We start from the raw sequence: 14,380 nt of genomic DNA, 5'->3' as shown, positions 1-14,380 counted from the left end.
TCTCGCCATGATGATAATGGATTAAACCTCTGAAAACTGTAAGCCACCCAATTTAATGTTTTCCTTTATAAGCAGGGCTGTGTTCATGGAGTCTCTTCACAGCAGTAGAAACCCTAACAAAGACGCTAGATACTGTGTCACACATGAATTGGGTGCTACAAAAACAAAAAACAAAAAAAAAAAAAACAAACAACTGTCTGTGAAGACCCTTCCTGAGAAAGAACTGGGAGTTTCTAGGGGAGAGAGGACTCAATACGTAAGAGAAACCTGGAGAGATTTTTTTTTCTCCAGGAATGGAAGTTTGGGTTTTTAGGCTGTAACTAGCATACTGGAAAGCAGAGATGGCAACAACGATGCCGGTCATGTATATCTAAATGCTGTACTCACAGGTCTCATACTCAGTGGTGCGAGTTTGAAATTCTCATCCTCGTTACTCAGCATATCCAAACACATGCACATCTTCTGGCTGCAGTTGCCCCCAAAGCAATTCCTGTTCTCCTTGACCATTTCCAATCTCTCCGGTACTCAGTTAACTTCACTTGGCGAAGGAAAACTTGAGAAGGATACAGAATTTTGTTGGTAAAACTTAAGACAGGTGTGTATATGTATTGAAAAGATCACTTAAGATGTATTTACAAGGTCTGAGTTTACTAGAGAGGTGTGCCATCACAATGAAAGGTATCTACAAAATGCCTCTGTTCTTCTACAACCAATTTATTTACTGTGTGTAGGAGGAAGTCTGATGCCGCCATTAAACATGTGACTTACTAAGTCTATGCCGCCATTAAACATGTGACTTACTAGAGGCGCATACAGATGAGGTAATAAAAGGGCGGTTTACCACACCGCTAACCACACCCACTTTAGGCAGGACTAAAGACGTATACGGCTGGACGTAAAGACGTATACGTACGTAGGCGGAACTACGTCACTAGCCAAGCCCACTTTTGGGCATGGCTAGGGGCGTTACGGGGGAAGGCATAAAAGACAGCGCACAGGAAGTCTCGCTCTCTTTTCCTGGAGTTCGGCTTCCGGTCCAGTCGCTAGCTGAGATCTGCTGGGCTTCTCGGGGTTTGGTATCTTGTGAGTAATTTTCTACATAAAATACTTAGTTTCACTTTCCGTAATTGTGTGTCGCGTATCGTTACAGCGTCCGTAAAGCCAACAACTGTGCTTAAGAAAATGCTTTAACTTTTCACATATTCTTTTCTTCTTGAAGAGTCCTGCAGTAGACAGCTTTCAGTGGACTCTATAAAATATTCTGTAGTCACTGAGGTACAAGGTGACTACAGCATAGATCTTTCTTCAAGATCTTAGGGTCTAAGCCTTCGACTCTAAGAGGGAAAGCAGAGGAAGCAGGACAAGCAATTGGAGTTGCTTACATGATGCAGTAATGGAGTCCTGATGCTTCCCGGGCCCACCAGCCTCCTCTGTGTGTGATATCAAGAGGGAGGACTGCATGGTAGTGATCATGATGTTCTATTATTAATTGAGCTTTTCAATTCCATTTGAAGCCAGCAAACAAATATGTTAAACAAACTGGAAAGAAAGAAAATGTGGACATTTAATAATAAGGAATGCCTTTAGAAAGTGTTTCTTTTATTATTCTCATTTTTGGCTTTTGATCTCAAGTGGGATTACGTGGAGATGCTATGATGCTCTATAGCTGAGAAGAAAAAAATTAAAAAAGCCCAGTCCCATGTTGTTTCTGAAGGACTCATATTAAAGCCCAGAGACAGTTGTTAAAACACGGACCTTAGAGAAGTAAGCTTTCTACCTTCACGTTTAAAACAAAAGGATATAGGTTACATATAAGTTACAGAGTGGATCCAATCAGGAGTAGGTATTATTTTTGGTTGTGAGCCTAACCTTGAACAGTGACTAAGCCTTCTGTCCAGCTCAGCTTGGTGTTTTGTGGGACTACTCACAGTGGACACAGGTATGTCTCTGACTCTTTTGCCTGCCCCTGGCACTCTTGTCTGCCTGTTGGATTGCCCTGTGCAGCATTGACATGAAGGAGTTAGCCTAGTCTTACTGTTCTTGCTTTGTTTTCTGCTTGTCTTGGAGGCCTGCTGTTTTCTGGAGAGAAAATGAAGGGAAGAGTGTATATGAGGGAGATAGGAGGTGGTGGGAAACTGGGAGGAGTGGAGGGAGGGGAAACTGTGGTCAGGATGTACTATGTATGAGAGAAGAACCTATTTCCAATTAGAAAAAAATTTAGGGTAGAAAAAATGAGTAGGTATTATAGTTAGTATATTATTTTCTTACCTGGATGTGTTTATACAACACTTCACACATCATCACATAAATAACTTTAAATGACTGTTGGTGTATTATAAGTTGCACAAAAAGAGTGACCATGTAATGGAATTCAAGCGATTTTAAATTAGATGTGCTTTAGTAGATTTCATGTGTGATTGTGAAAAACCATCAATGATGAGACAGTAGTGGGCTGTGGCAGTCACTCAAATTTCCCATTTCAAATGCTGGTTTGTTTATACATATAAAATAAACCAGGGAAGACGGTTTTCACATTCTTAATTTTAGTGACCTAAGAATCCAAGAGACTACACCCCATAAAATACATAATATATAAAATCATCCTGACAAAACAAACAAACAAACAGTAAAATATTATTAAACTAGTACCAGAAACTTTAGTGAGATGGGGAGTATAATGATCTAAAAACACCAGGGAAATAGTTTAAATTATTTTAGAAAAAAATGTTTAATTCCAATTACTATTCTTCAGTCTTCCTTTCACTCCATTCTGGTCCTGATATGATGTAATACATGTTCCCCATTTATTTATATTGGGTAAATTATCTGGGATATTTAATATTTTCTTACTAGTGTGAACTAAACTTTATGAGCACAAACTGAGCTGATAACTTTGTATACAATTTGACTTGTTCTAGAATGATCTACTTACTTGATTTGCTTAAGCCCCAAAACCATAACCCTGTGGATACAACTCACAGAGTTACCAGCTATATAAAAGAAGTGTTTTTGCCTTAGGGGGAAGGTTACCCTAAAGGATGCCTGTTGCCTGCCACCCCTCCCTGAGGAATGCTATAATGGCAACTCACACTTTCCTCAGAGGGAAAGAAACTCAAAAGTAAACAATCAGGACCTTTCTGAGACATCTGACACAGAATTCACAAAGCGCTCTGAGACCTACAGGCTGTTTTGTCAGCCTCAATCTTTAAAGTGTGAAACATAACCTCAATCTTTCAAGTATGACTGTAGCAATTTAAAGACATCCAACAAGAGCACGGAGTGCCTCAACCTTCACTTGGCTGCATTTCAAAGAAACAGCACTGGCCAGCTTAGCAGTTCTGTTTCATACTCTACAGAAAAGGCACATCTTAGAAACGGGAAAAGTCATCTAGATTAGGAAATCAACACAGTTATGTACCACAGAGTACATTCAAGTAAGTGTCAATGAGTTCTACTCAAGTGATGTTTGAGTTTCTGTTTGTTGCTTTAAACCAGCTTCTTCCATGTAGAGGAAGAGGTCAGCTTGGAAGTATGTAGTAATAGGTAACATGCTTTGTGGTCGGTTTTTAAAGAGAATGGTTTAGAATCCAGAGAGTGGAACTATTTGGGAAGGATTAGGAAGCAGGTTCTTTTGGAAGGAGATGTTGTCATAGCATCAGAGTGTCTTTGAGATTTAAAAGCATTATAAATCTGTTTCTCTCTCAGTCTGTCTTTCTCTCCTCTCTTCTCTCTGTCTCTTTGTCTCTGTCTCTCTGTCTCTCTCTCTGTGTGTGTGTCCATGGATCAGAAAGTAAAGCTCTGAGCTCCTGCTTCAGCACCATGCTTATCTGTTTTCTGCCGTGATGTCCATGGACTAACCCTCCAAAGCTGTAGGCACATCCCCAACTAAATGCTTTCCTTTATAATTTGTCTTGGTCATGGTGTTTTGTCACAGCAACAGAACAGAAACAGGGCAGCCACCAAGTAGTTTGTCCTTTTCAACTGATTAATAGTCAACCCTAACCACTGATACGTCTCATTTGCTTAACAAAAGCACCGACAATGTGTCAGCATGTGCACCTAAACACCCCAATTCCCAATCACAATGAAAGTCTTACTCAGTAAATAGGATAGAGTGTAAAAACACCAGCTCAATGTGGATTGCTATCAGGTAATGATTTCCAGGTAGGAAACTTCTCTAGGTGTTATTTCATTTAATAGTCTCAAAATGACACTGTGGGATAAACACTACTTTATTCTTAAAATTTTAAGTAGGAAATTGAAACTTCATGGCTTACTGAGTAAAGAGGATGTATGTTTTATATACTAGCACGTAGCTGCCACTGATGAAGCATAGAATAGATGAGATAAATCAAACTACAGAATGCTAGATTTGAAAGATTATGGAGCTTTGCATCACACTGTTTTATCCTAAATAGATATAATTAATTCTGAATGGTACTGTGACTATCAATATTGATTTTCAACTTGGTGATTCTAGAATGACTTATCAGACAAACCTCTGGATCTCTCTGTGAGGGTCTACTTACACTGCGTTAACCTCTGATCACACATGTGAGGGGCTACCTACACTGTGTTAGCCTCTGGGCACACCTGTGAGGGACTACCTATACTGTGCTAGCCTGTGATCACACCTGTGAGAGATTCCCTACACTGTGTTAGCTCTGATCACACTGTGAGGGTCTACTTACACTGTGTTAGCCTCTGGGCACACCTGTGAGGGATTATTCTTGGTTATAGTAATTGAGTGCTGAAGAAGCCCCTTCAAAGTTACCATTGCCTGTCCTTGGGCTTGAATCCTAGACCCAATTAAGAGGAGAGAGTTTACAGATTGTTTGTAAAATTGAAAATAAAATAAAAGCAGAGACAACTTCCAATGAGAGGATTGAGCATTTTGAGTGAAACTCAAGGATGAGTATAGATTAGCAACACAAGGAAGGGCAAAAAGAATGGCAGAAGGTAGGAAAAACACCTGCAAAATCAAAGAGAAGTGAAAAGGCATACTACACTTGAGCAAGCATGAGTAAGTCCAGATGTGCAGAGGGAATCCATATTGATAAATGACAAGGCATTAGAAAGTGTAGTAAAGCTGCTGGTTTATTTATGCTCTGCAGCTACTATAAAATTTGTGAGAGTCCATTCTTATCCATTTACATATTTTTCTCTAATTCTACCTTCTCTACTAAGTAATACCAGTAAATTCATATGGCTACACTAGTGTTATTTATCTTGACATTCATCAAAATTATCTGAGAACTCAATCATGAACCAAAATATTTTCTGACATACACATGCAGTATAGACATGTATCTCACATGAGTCTGATCATGAATCTTGATTGACAACTTGATTAGATTCACCTAGGATTTTACATAGGTACATTTTTATTTGCCTCTATAGGATGTTTTCAAAGATGATTATTAGAACATGAGAGCTCTGATTTAAAGAATATGCCAATATTGCCTACTGAGTCCATATGGTAATGCTTCTATGTGCATGTATATAGGACTGACCAGCTAACCACTTGGCTTTAGACAACCTGTATAGGAGCTTATCCCTGCAGAAAGTTGACTTTGCCTTTCTCGGTTGTCATTGTTTGCCTATAGCTCTTCATCTAGGGATAGGACTGTGTGTAATTTCCTTCATCCTGGTTGGCATATCAGCTGGTGTTGTTCTTATTCAGGTCATTTTTAGGTAACCATATTGCAAAAATTTCATAGGCTCAGTTTCCTTGTTGTGTTTAGAGGATACTACCTAGCAGTATGTATCCTAGACCTCGACAGCTATCTTTAGGCCCCTTCTTTCAAAATTTTGCTTAAGCATTGCATGCAGGGATTGCATTGCAAATAGTAATCACTTCTAAGCATCTTACCCTCACTGTTCTCTACATTTTGATCAGTGGCCGACTTGTATATCAATTTCCCATTTGTTACAAAGAGAAGCTTCTTTGATGAGGGGTGAAAACTACACTTATTGCTGAATATGAGGCTAGGTATTCAGAATACTATTAGAAATTACATTAGTTTAGAAAAATGAAAACAATAGGTTCTTCCCCAGGTTTCTATAACCACTCCAGCTACTGGATTCATCAAAACAATGAATTCTGAATGCATATTCTACACACTAGATTAATCTGAACCACCAAAATTAAATATGTATGATATTAAGAAGTATTTCTTAATTGTATCTTATTTATTGTATGTGTGCTTATGTATGTGCACATACTTATGGATACACATATCGTGGCATATCTATGGAGGTCAGGTAACAACCTGTGGGGAGCTGGCTGTCTTCTTCTACCATGTGGGTAGAAGTCTTAGAAGTAAGCACATTTACCCACTGAGTCATTTTGCCAGTCCCTTCCATGATTTTGAGGAGCAATAAGCTTGGAAAATATTCTCTGCCATGCTCTTTTGCCTTGTAAATTCTGGCTCATCATGGCCTAGAAGAAATTGTGCCTGCTAATCATAGATAGAATTTTAGAAAACCATGAGTCAAAGCATCCTTCCTATCTTATGCTTCAAGCATTTTATCACACCAAACAAAACCATAAGATAACACAATGAATAAATTCATATATTGTCATATGTCACCATTCTGCATGCAATTCCATTATAACAAAGTTTGTCACACTTCCTTGGGTGTGACAAATCATCTAAACAAACATGTTCTAATATATTAAAGACAGATAGCTATGGTGATGCACTGTTTATGATCTAACAAACCTTGCCTGAAGATCAGAATGCAAAGCTAGTCACAGCCGTGGAGGCCAGGAAGTGGTGGTACACACCTTTAATCCCAGAAGCCACACTGGAAAGCCAAAGAGGCTGGGTGGTGGTGGTGTACGCCTTTAATCCTAGCTCTAGAGAGGAATATAAGACAGGAGCTCAGGGTCTTATGTGGCATTCAGGCTCCAGTCACACTAAGGACAGTACCTCCCCAGCCTTGCTGGAGGTAAGAATTCTCTAATGGTTGGCTGCTTTATTTTTCTGATCTTCAATTTAAACCCCAATATCTGTATATGGGTTTTTATTATGCCTGCTACAGATAGCTGTGGTGAATGCATATTTCATGTACAAATGCATGCTGAAATCCAGGTCTCTAGCTTTGTTCCTTAACTGGAAAGAGTGACTAATACTGTAAACTTCAGGTGAGATTCAAAGACTGATACTGTGATACTTGGTAGAATACTTGTCTAGGATTGGAGAGTTCTTTGAGTCACCTCACAAGTTTCCATTTAAGACTATGTTCCCTGTACCTGCCCCAAAGCATGCTCCCTTTTTTTGACTTTAGAATTTCCCCTAAAGGCAGTATCTATAGTGTACTTGAATTAACGGACTGTCTATATGCATGGCTAAAACTTTATCTTCCATTCGAACAATCTCTTTGGAAGTTTTGTCTTAATTGTTATGACCCCTCAGTAAGAATGTTCGCTAATGAATAACAGAAACTCAAAGAAGAATTAAGTGTGAGTCTCCCATTTGTTTTTATTAATAACTGGGATTATTACTCAATTTTTTATCCTTCAAACATAATAGATTGAGTCCTCAACTCAGACTTTTGAATATAGGAAATTATGAAGCATAAATTTCATTATTCCATTCAGGGAAATATTAATGTTATTTTTATCATTTGGCCAGGGTTTTTAATTATTTTTGCTAACATAATTCTGCAGAAATGGAACTATAAATCTTCCAAGCTATGTCCAAAGTAACCTTTCATTGTTCCATTAGTCAGAATGAATGGTTACATTTAGGGTCCTAAGCCTTGGAACCTAAGCAGGATATCAATGAGAAGGCCTAATGTTTTGAAGACTCTAGAAGAGTCATCATTAATCTCCATCTATGTAGATAATCCACCATGGATATCCAGCACAACGCAGCCTTCAGAAACACATGAGAGGACCAACAGGAATTCCCTGCTGCTCTAAGTGATTTATAAGACCATGATAAATACCACTGACTTGCTTTTATGAGCAAATAAGTTTTGAGTAGTACATTGAACAAAGTAGATTATTAAAGCAGAATTTGTTACTGAAGAAAGTAACTATCATAATAATTACATAAACCATGGGGACTAGTTTGAGGTCCAAGCAATATTTAAAACTAGACAACACTGATGCAGTTGATTCTGTGTGTGTGATAGGTTTGGAATTTTGAAGGATACAGATGACAAAATTATTATTGGAGTCTACAAAAAGATAAACTTTTCTATATATATTGCCAGAATGTTTACAAACAGATACATAGATGTATATACTCAACCATGCACACATACACAAATAAACTTCTTGAAGTACAGTAACTAAGGAGATTTTCAGACAAAATGCTGAATATACCAATCAATATTCATTTCTGCCATCTATAACAAATGCTGGGGAAAGTAAGACTATAATAAAGGAAATTTGAATTTTCAAGCAGAATTTGGAGAAAACATAAAGCATGCAGAACTCCCTGTCGTTGTGGAAAAACAAAACTGTCTCTAATTACCATCCTCTTGAAGTATAAGATAAACCAATGTAAAGATAATCTCAAAGTTAAAAAGGTAGAATCTTAGGTTAAAATTCAGAATACTGTGAGGCTGGGCTTCTAACCTCTTCCAAGCAGACAAAGTTTCCCTAATCATCTCAAGGACACAAGTAGATGCCTCTGTGTAAATTTTAAATTTAAAAAATGTTAAGAGTACATTGAAGAAATCTGTAGATATTCACCTTTTATATCATGTCTTTTATTAACTTGTGGGTAATAATCTATCTTTTAATTTGTTAAGGAAATGTAGGCACCACAGTCATGTTTGTCAAAATGGTTGGTCATATAAGTAAACTCAGTATGATATTCCCTTGAAGAGTATTCTCTAAGCAGGAAATAGGTCTTACTATTTTTGTGCACCTTATAATATTATAATACAGCTAACTTAACCTTTCCTATATGATTATTCTTCTTAGGAGTGTATGAATATCCTTCTGTTTCCTAATGCCATCTTCATGGTGAAGTGTCAACACAAGGTGAAGGGTGAATACTTCTGAATCTTGTGATGATTAGACAAGTATATGCATCACTTTTGAATCTTGTCATTGGACAGGTATATGCATCCTTCAGTTGCACTCCTGAGAAGACCAGTTCTTGTTTAGGGGTCAAGACTGGACTTCTTTAACCCACAGAAACAGCTGACCTGAACAACGGTAGTAGATCAGTATTTATCCCTGGCATACAAATGGACTTTGGGTGCCCATCCCACAATGAGAGATGCACACTCAGCCTGGGCTCTTGGGGGAGGGTCTAGACCCTGCCCTGGATGAAATGACAGACTATGAACACTCTCGATGGAGGGCCTCACCTTCCTTGGGAAAAGAAGTGGGGATTGGGGGAGGGGGTAGGCAGGGTTGGTGGGAAGGGGGGAAGGGAAAGGGACCTGAGATTGACATGTGAAGCAACCTTGTTTCTAATTTAAATTTTAAAATAAAAAAGAATAAAAATTATAGTATGCTATCTAAAACAAACTCTATTAGATGGAGTAGTAGTTTCATGGAGTTATATAAAACTAATATGTACATGCCATGTTGTGACATATATCCTGATCTGTCTTTACAAATTTTTGAGGGTAAGAAGTACCTTTATTCTGTATCTTCATAACTTTTCTAAACTTTGGGTTGATTTCAATATTAGAATAAGAAATTTTAAGGTTTTACTTTAGATAAAAGATAATTGTTACTATATAAATCAATATAATTTTAATTTACAAGAAGTAAAAAAAAAACAGGTCTGTGTGATTATTTTTGTTTGTCTGTCTCTTTGTGACAAGGACTCAGTGTGGATCTCAGCCTGTCCTTCCACTCATAATCCTCCTGTCTCAGTGCTCCATGCTGTGATTACAGGCAAGCACCATAATGCTTATCATTCAAAATAATACTTTAATACCTGCAACATGTGTTCATTAAGTCAAATTACTTATCATTTCTCTCTCGTTGTTTATCTTAATGTTTGAAGTCCTCGAGCTACCCCTTCCATATCTTAAGGAAGTATCCAACACACTATTTTGAATTGGCCTTACCTCTCTGTGTGTTGCAACTGTAGGACTTTTTATTTTTAATCTTTGTTTTGACATTCAAGCTTTGTATCCCGTATGCACCCCCTCCACTGTGTGTATTCGTTGATACATATATGCAGATCACATTTTTAATGTCTCACATTTTGTTTAGCCATTCATATATTGACAGTTACCTAGGTTGATTCTGTATCATATGTATTATGGATAGTGCCATAATATATAAGTGACTACACAGGGTCTGGAGGGATGGTTCAGCAGTTGAGAGTACTTGCTGCTCTTTTCGAGGATGTAAATTTGTTTTCCCACCCACATCAGGATACTCCTGCTACTTCCAACTCCAGATTTAGAACAGCTGACCCCTGCTTTTGCCCTCCATGGTCGGACGCACTCATATGCATACACTACCACACAGAAATACCCTAGTCTACCTATGAACTAGAACAATGACCACCAAGACAAGATATTCAGAAAGGCACTCAAATGTTGGTGTTAACCAATAGTTATCCAGTTGGACTTAAGGCCACTCAACAGGAGGGGAGTTACACCTGCCACTTAAAATCTAGCCAATCTCTTGGAGCTAGGGAACTCATGCGCGTCTCAAAGAAATAGTGCTGCCACTGTGCTAGACCAAATTTATTTCTTACAATATTCTAAAACTTACCCTTATACCTACAGATAATGTAGCTACCATCTGTCATCCAAGAAGCCTCTCTTTACAACAAACAGAGACCATCACAGAAAACCACAACTGCATACAAAGCAGAAGTCGAAAGATCTTGGAAAGCTCAGGACCCAGGAAGTCCTTTCCATCACATTTCCTATATCTATGGCTCCAGGAACGTCACAGAGAAGGAGGCAGAAAGATATTGAAAGCCAGAATGCCAGCAAGTCTTCAGCAAAAGTCTCTCTTAGACATGGATACAGCAGCAAGACAGAAATAGTGAAAATATCAGTGGGCATGGCTAATATGGAAAGGAGGAAAGTTTGTGGGGTCAACCCGGAGATAAAGAGCTACAAGCAAGTAAAGACTGCTGGGAGAAGGAATATTCGCTCCTCCCAGGGATGAGCCCACTTACTTACTGTCAAATGCAAAATGGGCAGAACTGAAGCCATGTTCATACTGACAACAAATAGACTCAATAGGTTGTATTTGCATACGTTTGTGGAATAAGTCAGTAAAGAGCCTATCAGCTTGGTAGTAGGAGCTAAAAGGCAGAGCTAGGAGAAGGGTGATGCAGATTGGCTGGAGGGAGGAATGAGAGGGGATACATCAATTAAAAGGGATCAGTTAAAATATGTTAAAACAGCAACACACTCAACATTAAAAATTTAAAATAAATGCAAGTAACTATAGTCATACGGATGTTTCCTTAGTATGCTAATTTCATTTACTTTGCCTGTGTATCCAAAAGTAGTATAGCAAGCTTGTATGTTGAATCTAACAGTGTTTCTATAATGGCTATTTTAATTTCCATTCCTAACAGTATATAAGCTATAAGAGCTTTTTTCTCCCACAACCATGTCAACAATCTCTATTTACTTTTCATAATCACTACTCTACGTTGACTGAATATTATCACACTGTGTTTTTATGTGTATTAGTAGGATGGCTAACAATATCCAGCAATTTTCATATATTTTACTATTTATACTTCTTCTTTTGAATCAGAAGATTCACACACCGCCAAAGCATATTTGAGTTATTATGAGCCTGTGCCCAGGGCTCACTACAGATAGTCAGTGGCTTGTGTAAATAAAGAGTAACTTTTCCTTTGATTATTCTTACAGTTCTGTCTCCTGTGGGGGGAAATGTGTGAGGAAACAAAGGACATTGAAAGTCACATCTCTCAAGTAATCTCTTTAAAATTTTACAGAAGTTCAAAAAAAACTTTACAGCAGTTTAATGCATTTTCTTCTTTCTATACTCAATGCTGAAGGCATGCCATTGCCTGCTTCTGCTTGCTTGCGGGGATAGGTAACTCAGTTCTTTCTTACTGAGGATACCAGGAGAACATGCACGTGGAATGGACCAGATTGGGTTTTTATGTGTAACAGACCTCTTGTGGACTAACCAGGAAGCTCAGCTTCAATTCTCTACTTGCTATAGTAGTTATATTAAACGGGGGTAGTGTTACAACATTTTGTGGAGGAATAGACTCTGAATGACTTGAAGAGCTCACACTCCTCTCCATTTGAGCTCAACTCTGAGTCACTTTTCCCACCATGGGATCATCTATCTTGCTAATGATAAAACATACCTTATCAACACTTGAAGTTTTGAAGTTTGATAGCCTTCCAGAACTTACTTGGATAGATACCATTGAACCTAGGTGATAAATATTTACCTATGCAAAATAGTCATCAACAGACTCTGCATAATTGAAGCAAAATATGCTTAAAGAGATATTTTCAGAATCAGTCTGGAGGTGTTATGAATGATTTCATTTCTAAAGCTTTTCATCTTCTGAAACATTGACACACACAGACTGCAACATGAGGACAAAGCTGAGGAAACCTTAAAATACAAAGAAGGACAAAGATCACTCTTGCTGCCATGAAATGGGATTTGTAGACAAACATCTTATGTATTATTAAGAAAAGTAAGCTGTTTTCTTCTCCTCAATAGTGTAAATTTACTACAAGAAAACTCATACAATAAACTTACTATAGTATGAAAATGTTGTATTATAATTTAATTTGACTTAAAACAAAAAAATTCACAGAAACAGAATTTTAGAAAAATAGCAACTATCAACCACTATTAGCCAAGAAAACACACATTTTGTCATCTACATATCTAAGTGCATATTTTTTGCCAGTAATAGTAACTAAGTACATAAATGGTGTTCGTGTTTTGAAAATTAAGTCTGAATTTATATCTGAGCTATTTGTTGATAAAAAATTTGGGTGACACATTTTACAGTACTAAAATGTAGGATATGGTTTCCAATGGAGAAGCCTCTTTCAAAAAAAAACAAAAACAAAAACACAGACATTAAAATGAGACCACACAGCCATGATTTATTTTAACTGATCAAACATCGGGGGGAACATAAGTGAGTGTGTTTCTTAAGGCCATCTCATAGGTAGGTGTGGCTGGCATTCTCTGGCATGGATTTTCATCTAGATGGCATGCCAAGGTCTTAAGGCTAAAAGTAATTATGCTCAGTGTAAGTTAGTGATTCTTTGCCAGTTAAAATTGTCTTTTCAAAGAAGGATTTGAATTTACATACACGTAAACTATTTCAGAAACAGAGGTACAAGAAGTACAAGCTAAATGATTTATTCTACTTTCAAATGCAAAGTGAAAGTAAGAAACTGTTGAATGGGAGTATCAGACAAATACGCTGGAGTATTAACGGAGTTTCTAGGTAAGAAGACTTACTTCTTTTACGTTAAAATATGAATGATCAATGGAGGATCCACAGACTGGGCATGTTGATCTATTATGTAGCTCCTTCCTATAGTGCTTAATATACCCTAAGGAAAAGCTATCGGTAATTGCACTGTGATCATGTTTTGAGTTATAATTTTAAAATAAATCTACTTAATTCAGCTAAGTAAATGTAATCCCCAAAATTGTAAAAAAAATGTTAATGTCATATTAGAACACCCATTCAGTAGCAAAAGATTAGTATGTTTTCAGTTGACCTAGATGAAGTAGGGTAATATAGAATTATTATATACAAGACAGAAGCCATTCATTTGAAATTACCGATTTTTGATGGCATTAATTTTCTTAGTGTGGATATTATGACCCTCTCGAGGGTTCCAATTAGGCTTACACTTGATGATTCTTTAAATATTCTTTTTATTAATCTGCATTTTAGTATCACTCTTTAAACCATATTGATAATATCATTTAAAGAATAACTGTGATGCAATTCACAATGTGTGCACAACCAGAATTGATTCCCTCTCAACGTCTTACAACTTGGGTAAGTTATATCTATTATGCCATTAATTTGAAACAATTATTGCTGTAATTAGATGCAGACACAACTGATAATTATGTATGTAACTTTGCTTCTTTTCAGACCTAGTTTTAGCATGTCCCCAAATAATTTGTTCCTCTTCCCCCCCTCAAAAATCTATAATCTCTTTTCTTATGCAATCCCTATCTAAAAGTTGGAATACTATATATTCTCATTGGAAATAGGATTACAAAGACATCCAAAGATGGCTGGTCTCATGGGTTAGTGTCTTCATTTTGAGGCCAACCAAATACTCCTCCCTTCTTTGTGCTCACACCCTTTGAACATTTGCAGGTGGTTATCATGTTCTCACATACTTGTTAGTCAGACAAGCCATGCGTATTCTTTTAATCTTTCTC

General features: G+C 37.4%; 1 long non-coding RNA gene across 1 annotated transcript; it reads left to right on the top strand.

Moving 5' to 3' along the window:
- The first annotated feature begins 1,033 nt into the window (after positions 1-1,033).
- On the top strand, positions 1,034-11,391 carry LOC121133695. Its single transcript, XR_005870660.1, has 2 exons — positions 1,034-1,083; positions 10,723-11,391. It is a non-coding gene; the product is annotated as an uncharacterized LOC121133695 (long non-coding RNA).
- The last annotated feature ends 2,989 nt before the right edge of the window (positions 11,392-14,380 follow it).

The sequence above is a fragment of the Mesocricetus auratus genome, unplaced genomic scaffold (assembly GCF_017639785.1).
Source record: "Mesocricetus auratus isolate SY011 unplaced genomic scaffold, BCM_Maur_2.0 Super-Scaffold_100023, whole genome shotgun sequence".
In the NCBI taxonomy this organism is placed as follows: Eukaryota; Metazoa; Chordata; class Mammalia; order Rodentia; family Cricetidae; genus Mesocricetus; species Mesocricetus auratus.
This window is presented reverse-complemented; position numbering and strand designations above follow the sequence as displayed.